The sequence below is a fragment of the Lagenorhynchus albirostris genome, chromosome 5 (assembly GCF_949774975.1).
Source record: "Lagenorhynchus albirostris chromosome 5, mLagAlb1.1, whole genome shotgun sequence".
In the NCBI taxonomy this organism is placed as follows: domain Eukaryota; kingdom Metazoa; phylum Chordata; class Mammalia; order Artiodactyla; family Delphinidae; genus Lagenorhynchus; species Lagenorhynchus albirostris.
In genome coordinates this window covers 86,660,005-86,667,924 of record NC_083099.1, presented here as the reverse complement: position 1 = coordinate 86,667,924, position 7,920 = coordinate 86,660,005, and the positions used below count along the sequence as shown (strand labels likewise).

Genomic DNA, 7,920 nt, shown 5'->3' with positions numbered 1-7,920 from the left:
AACCATATCATCTCATGTCTTCTTACTACTGTCTTCATGGTCTCACCTCAAATTTATTGCCCTTTTATAGCAAGAGAACCTTGAAAGAAACATCTGCAAAGGGAGCTTGGGACATGGAAATGCCAACTGTAAAAAAATAAAAACGTACCTTCTAAATTAGAGTTTTCTAAATAATTGCATCAGTTTAAATAGAAACAGAAGTTCCTTTTCTGAAGATAGGGAAGTAGTCTTTTCTTTGATGGGCCCCTATATCCACACACATACTCCAGGGCTCCGGGTCAGTTCTGCAGAGTCCCCAGGTCCAGAGAGATCAGCATCCTTCAAGAACCACAAGGCAAGAGAAGGCGTCCTTGCAGATGCCTCTAGAGCTCTGTCCATCACCCCTGCCACTTCTGGCTGAATGTGATGAGCACCATTTTCTTTCCTTACCAAAGTCCTTAGTCTTGACCTCTCAGGATTTATAACTATCGTACACCTTGATGTTAACTGTCATTTCTTGGCCATCAAGTTTAACATCATTTCTCTTCATTTGTCTGGTTCTGGTCTTTGTAGAGCTCTGGCCTACTTCATCCTTACTGCCTATTTTGTAAACTTCTCTAGTCCCCTTTTTCCACTGGAATTTCCCACCATAATAGCTATTTAATGCCTCTTCCCGCTCAAAGCAGATATAACCCCAGGTGACTGACACAGAAGAAGTTCATCCTTCAGATTCTGACAAGATATACCCAGTGAGTGCACATTATAATGAATGGAGATAATGATTTTTGAAGGCAATAGTTGTCTAACTAACATCATAAGACAGCCTATACTGCCTATAAGCTCTGTCTTTCTCTCTTATTCTCTGTGTGTCTCCAGCCCTTTTTTGCTTTACTCTTCGTTTGATATAGGAGTATGAATCAGAATAAGTGAAAGAGAAGAGATAAAACAAAACCACAAGGCCAATACCAAGGGAATAATTCTGATACCTTCAATTGATGAGGAATAAGCCAGAAAATCCATGAAGACCAGTTGAAAGGTATAATCAAATTTTATACAAACATTAATTTATGTAAATTAATTTTAACCACTAACTATTTCAAAATCAAAATGTGGGTTTTAGGAAGCATCTTGCAAAGACCATGCACAGAGCTCTGTGCACTGACAATTAAGGAGAAGTGAGGCCATCACTCGGTTGCAAGGCCCGGCCTCTATTTCAGCATCTTTCAATCAGTGCTTCTTCTCTCTTTTTTAGGCACAGCCCACTCTAGCCGTAAGTCAGACCTAGAGCACAGAGTTAGGTTTGGCTCAAGTCTGCCAACGCAGGGACCCATCTTCCTCTCCTCCCCTCTAGCCCAGAGTCTGGGCGTCAAAACAGAGAGTCTTATTCCATCTTTTCTTCCCCAGATAATGAGGCAGTCACCTTCTAAAGGTAGCCACCTGCAGAGACTCTAGAGAACATCTCCTATCTCAACCTCTTTCTAAGAAATGTTGGCATCAGTGAGTTCAAGTGCTTTTCTAGCTTCTTTCTTGTTGAAGCAGAGAGAGCAAAAACAAATTCTATCCCCAGCTGTGCCTGCCTTACAATATATTTTTTAAAATATTTATTTATTTACTTATTTTGTCTGCTCCATGTCTTAGCTGTGGCATGTAGGATCGTTTTTTTAGTTGCGGTATGCATGTGGGATCTATTTCCCTCACCAGGGATTAAACCCAGGGCCCCTGTGTGGAGTCTTACCCACTGGACCACCAGGGAAGTCCCTGCATTACAATATGGAATGCACACTGTGCTCAAGGCACTGTGACATTTACAGTCAACATTTTATTTAATGCTCACACAGACTAAGGGGTAGTCATGATTATTAACTTCATTTTACAGACAGAGAAATTGAGGCTTAGAGAGGTTACAAAACTGGTGCAGTTCAGAAAATGGAGGTTCTATGATACAAACTCAGGCAAGATTAAATTCAACATACAGAAAATAACCATTATTCTATATTAAATTCCATAATTATATTTGTGGACAACAATAGCTCTCTACCAGAATTATGCTCAGCGGTAATCCTGACAGAATATTTTTTCTCAGGCCACAGTGTGTTTGGAGAGGCAGAAAGTTTGTTACAATAGACATTGGCAAAGATTGCCTGGAGAATATGGGAAAGAGAGCACCTAACTCTGCTTAGAAGGGCACCAGAGGGAGCTTCATCCAGGAGGAAACTCTTGAGCTAATCCTTGGGGGAAGAGTAGATGTTGGCCAAGGAAAAAAGACTGGCGGGCCTGCCTGGTGAAGGAACCAGTTATGCAAATGTGAGGGGGCTTGAAAGAATCTGGCACGCTGGAGGACAGCAGACAGCTTTTCATAGTCAGAGCACAAGAAATGGAATTTTGAATTTTGAATGGAGGAGCAATAAGAGACAAGATGGGAAGAAAAGGCAGAGGGAAGAGAGCCCTTGGCATGCCACAGTAAAGGTGTTGGACTTGTTCTGAGTGCGGCAAAAAGCCATTGAAGGAGTGAGTGTATCATGATAACGTTTGCCTCTCAGATAACTCTAAGAATGGATCAGAGTATTGTATAAGGTGTAGAGCCCTGGGTGGAAAGGTTGCATAAATTCATGATGCCATTTCATCCGAAAACTCAGGAGACACCTGAGCCAATGGGACAAACACACAAAACAACGTAGTCCTTTTCACATTTTCGAGCTGATGACCTAGAACCAAATCTGGATTTCTTTTTTCTTTTTTAAAAACACCTTATTGAGAAACCTCAGTTTCTTAAGGTTACTCACTCACACACTTACCAACTCATTCTTCATTCAACAGACATTAGCTTGGCATGAGTTTCCAAGAACTGAACTCAAAGCTAGAGCAAACTCTTCCCATCAACTTGGCCCCAGGACAAACCCATATCCTTTAAGCTTAGCCAGAAGAGGCAGACTCTTCCCCCTAAGCTGGAGAGAATGTAGAGCCTATGTACCTCTATATGCACCTCTATATGCACCTCTCTCTCCACCCTCCCTCTGAACTTAGCTTTGTGCATCCATTTCGTTATCAGAATCACAGTGGGAACACCAGTCACACTGGTCCATGTAGAGTCCCTGCCTTCTAGATAATCATGTGTGGTGACAAAGTGCTGAGCAACCCACATGCCAAAGCCCTGCAGAGCTTTCTGCAGAGGGCCCTGCAGACTACTGTGGGCGAAATGCTAAGTTGGAATCAGAACTGTATTGGCTAAAGCATGTCAGCATCTTTACCTTATCAGACAAATCTGAGGTTAATGAAAATCCCCATGTCATTTGTAGAGACATTTCAAATAAAACCCACATGGTGTCCACAAAGGAAACTGTGATCATCCCAGCTCTCCAATCCAGAAAAGGTGAAAATTCTACCTTCTTGCTTGCACAGATTATTTGGAATCTTTAGTGTTAGACTAGGAGCCAACATACCCAAAGTAGAGTTTTTCTATTTCTCTGTCATGCTCTTCTTTCCAAATTCTACATTGTCACTGCTTTCACTAGTCCCAGCAACAAATTACTTGAGGACCTATGTGTGCAAAGCACTGTTCAGGGCACAGGAGATACAAACATGCATAATAGAGCATCACTGTCCTTGAAGACTTCAGTCTCACTGAAGCAGATATAAGGAAAAATGAATAACACAATAAGGTAAGATAGGCTATGTATTAAGTACATCATCCAGACAATGGTTTCACAGAAAAGAGGAGAGTTATCAGAGATTAAAAGCAATAGGGAAAAAAGGATAACAGAGAAATAAAATATGAAATGAGAGATACATACCCATTATGGTACACATGGATGATTACATTTAAAAGTTTACTGAGATATACTAAAAAACAACAAAAGCAAATAAACTCCTGATACTGTAACCGAAGTTTCTGAAAGGAGAATAGCTACTGCCATTTCCACGAACTTTATGAAGTTTTCTAGCATGAATAGAAGATCAATGGTAAAAAGTTGAGTCTATCTTTCTTATCTATATTGTGGATATTATTATAACTGAATAAGCTAAAATTAACTTTAAAAAACAAAACATTGTGTTGTAAAATTTGATTAAGTGCTATATACTAAATAAGGGTGAGAGGAAGGGTTTATACTTTCTGGTATAAACCTGAAAGGTATTCCAGTTAAAAAAAAAAAGTAAATATTTGGACTAAAAAATAATTTCAAAACTAACCTAAACATTTTATGATATTATTATTATTATTTTTTTTTTTTTTTTTTTTTTTGCGGTACGCGGGCCTCTCACTGCCGTGGCCTCTCCCGTTGCGGAGCACAGGCTCCGGACTCGCAGGCTCAGCGGCCATGGCTCACGGGCCCAGCCGCTCCGCGGCATGTGGGATCTTCCCAGACCGGGGCACGAACCCGTGTCTCCTGCATCGGCAGGCGGACTCTCAACCACTGCGCCACCAGGGAAGCCCTATGATATTATTTTTAATGATATTTTCATATTTTTGTGTGCACACATATTTACAATATATTATTATCGATCATACAGTCAATAACAATGTTTGGTTATTGGTTTTCTTTTCCTTAACTGACATTGTTCATCACCTAAATAGTAATAACAATAGAATCTAATTAGTACATTAAAATGAAAAAAATTACTTCCAAGAGGAGAGGACATAGACAGTCTGCCATTGTTCACACAGAAGGTACAGTTTGACTCCACAGTTGGGTTTTGCAAAGGAGGAGAGTGGGGATTATAAAAGTTCAGGGGATCCACAGAGTGAGAGATTCAATCTTCAGAAGGCATATTTTAATGAAAGACTGGTAGGGTCCCAGGGTAGAGATAATTCCTCTAAACTTGCTCGAGGTTCTAGACTTCAGCAAGAAAGCTTAGGTTCCTTTCTATCTATGGAGCCCGTATACAAGGGGCAAAGATAAGAATATGCATTTGGCTGGGTCGTGCCCCCAGCTGTATTTCTTAGGGATCTGCATCAGGCAGAATGAGTTGCCGAAAGAAAAAATGTATTTCCAAAAATGTGCTATAGATATGGAGATCTTTACAATCCATCTTCCTAAAGGCAGAATTGGTCCTCAGATCTGAAATAGGACATTTAGCTGGAGAGTAATGTGTTCTATTTGCATGGGTTGGAGAGATTCAGAGCCAATAGTGAGTCAGGCCAACACAGTGACCATAGTTTGGCAATTCTCAAATTTGGTCCCACAATGCTATTTCTCTTATTTTCCCCATGTAATTGTAAATTTCTTGGGGATTATTTCTTCCTCTATTTTTACAACCAAGGGTGTAAACTTCCTGAAGTATTACTTTATATTATGTATAGAATACAATGCTATTGTATATTTAGGTAAAGCATATATGTCTTAGAGAATCCTAAGAAAAAAACAGAAATAACCAGATATGTACTTATGAATCAATAACATAAAAGCATATATATCTTTTTTGTCAAAATGTATCTCTCGGAATTATTTGTGAAGTACATAGTAATATTTTAAATAATTTCATTAACAGGAGAAAGCAGTTGTCAACGAATGTCCCGTCTCATTACTCTTGCTGAAACTACATCTTCTTATTTGGTATTATTTAACTTCATAAACATTTTTCTCTTGATTATATTATTTCTAACTTCTGGTCTTTTGAAAAAAAAAATGTTAGGGGATTTCCAACAGAGGAAAACATAAAATTGAAAGTATCTTAATGGTGATGCAAAATGAATGCTTAGGATAAAATATTTCATAATTTATCATTTAGGATAAAATATAATTTTAAATTCTGATAGTACCATTAAAACTATACCCAATACCCAACAATGTGTTCCATCATATTTCTCATCAAAATTGGCTCTTTGGATATAAACCATAACCTACCAATATTGAAATATCATACTGGACAAGTGCAACTATGTACATCCCAATTCACCTGTTGGGGTCTCGTTTATGAGAGCAGAGTCTTCACTCTCTTAATCTCTCAAATTCTCTAAACCATCTTGGGAATTCAGTCTAAAAACCAGATCTAGAACCCTTTTTTCATGGTCAACTAGTTGTACAAAATATCTGAATGTCCTGTACTTAGTTGCAAATATATGTTGTCCCTTGTACTCTTCAAATTAATATCTCTATTAACAAATTGATATGGGTAACTAGATCGGTATGGGATGGATATGTTTCTGAAAGTACTGCCTAGAGAATGGCCTCACTTTTGGCCAACTGTCTTGTAAAGTGCCGTATTGATTTTGTTGTCAGGAACATTTGAAATTCTGAAAAGAAATCAATAGGAGGCCCAGATAATTTAGATACTATCGCTTAAATCAGTTTATTGCTTTCCATTAGCTATTTGATGTGACATTTTGAAGTATATATTTTGTGATTTATGTTATTATTTATATAAATTGGTTATAAACACTAAAAAGTGATCTTTTATATACCTTATTTTAAAAGTATAATTACTTTAAAATATTGGCTTTCATTGTGACTTTGTTAAATAATCAAAATAAAAGACCTCTTTGGAAAATAAATAAATAAAAGCAATAGGGAAGTTTTAGGTTATCAGAGAGAGGAGCAACTCAGGAGGGGGTCATGGAGGAATAATATGAACTCTAGGATTGGAAAGTAGTATCTAACATTCATGTAACATTGCCAGGCTCTGTTCCAAGCACTTTATACACAAAAATTTATTTTATTCCTTCCAATATAAATTATCCCTTATATTAAATAGGAGGCAAATACAGCACAGAGAGATTAAGTGACTCGCCCAAAGTCACACAGCCAATAAGTGGCAAAGTCACGTTGTGATCTCAGTCAGTCAGTGTTCAGAATGTGGTCTTAACCACTCTTCCACTACACCCCATAGAATGTGTGAACAGCAGCCAAGTTTCATCCAGGCACAGCAGGTTGAGAGTAGAGGTGGGCAGGTATGTCCATGGGCAGAGAGTAAAAGCTAAAGGGAGTGGGGTGGGTATACAGAAGTGTCCCCAAAACCCTAATATTCTCAGTGTGGCTGACAGACTAAAAGCCATTCACTTCTAGATTTCCAAAGGCAGTTTATTTTATATTTACAAACATCTAATGTCAAAAGTCAAAACTCAAGGAGTAAAATCTTAAATTCAGGCTGCAGTAGTATTGGAGTTGAATGGGAAACTAGGGGAAGTGGTATATTGCATAACTACAAAACTGATAACCAGTACGGCCTTCGAACTGTGAAAATGAACAAATTTAGGATTTCTCTAGAATTTGTACTTATAGAATCAATGTGCATGTAAACTCCAACTTTAAAACCATTCATGAATGTTCTTTATGTTTGGTCTCTTAACTTAATCCTCTCCCTCCCCATGCTTCTCATTCCTTCTTCCTTCTGCCATAGGTCAGAGCCAGCGGGCGGTGATGACGACCATCCTGAGCAGGTCATTCCATGCTCTGTAGGGTTCTATTTGGGGTGGGAACACTGAGTCAGCTCACTTCCTCTCCACTCTGGTCGCATCAGCATGCTTCTGGTTAAAGGAGAAGAGAGAAGACGGATGTGGCAAAATGGGGAAGTTGGTTTTGTTTCAGGTTGCAGGAAAACTCTGCAATCAAAGAGTGAGTCTCAGTGAAATTGACACTTTCTATTCCGGGACAAATTCACAGAACTCTTTTTCACACCAAAACTTGTCAGCAAAATAATGATATCATTTGAAGGTGCTGAGAGCAGTTGTTAGATGAGGACTCCAGCAGTTAAGTTTCCTGAAAAGAAAAAAAAGAAAAACAAACTGGTCAACACCTGAGGATTGTTAAGTCCTCCTCCCTCCCCTAAAGATTCTCCTGGGGGAGATGCCCGTAACTTCATCCTTTTCACTCTTCCCCCAGCTCTAATTCAAAGGACATCAAACAAAATCTTCCTATGTGTTTTGAGATTTTTTCTTCTTATATTTTTGTTCCCCTTCCCCACTCCGAGATGTTTAGTATTTTGAAAACTTTTCAGTCATGTGAC

General features: G+C 38.7%; 1 long non-coding RNA gene across 1 annotated transcript; it reads left to right on the top strand.

Moving 5' to 3' along the window:
- The first annotated feature begins 965 nt into the window (after positions 1 to 965).
- LOC132521208 (uncharacterized) lies at positions 966 to 7,509 on the top strand. The gene is made up of 3 exons (XR_009540766.1): positions 966 to 1,015; positions 5,467 to 5,531; positions 7,315 to 7,509. It is a non-coding gene; the product is annotated as an uncharacterized LOC132521208 (long non-coding RNA).
- Positions 7,510 to 7,920: the final 411 nt, after the last annotated feature.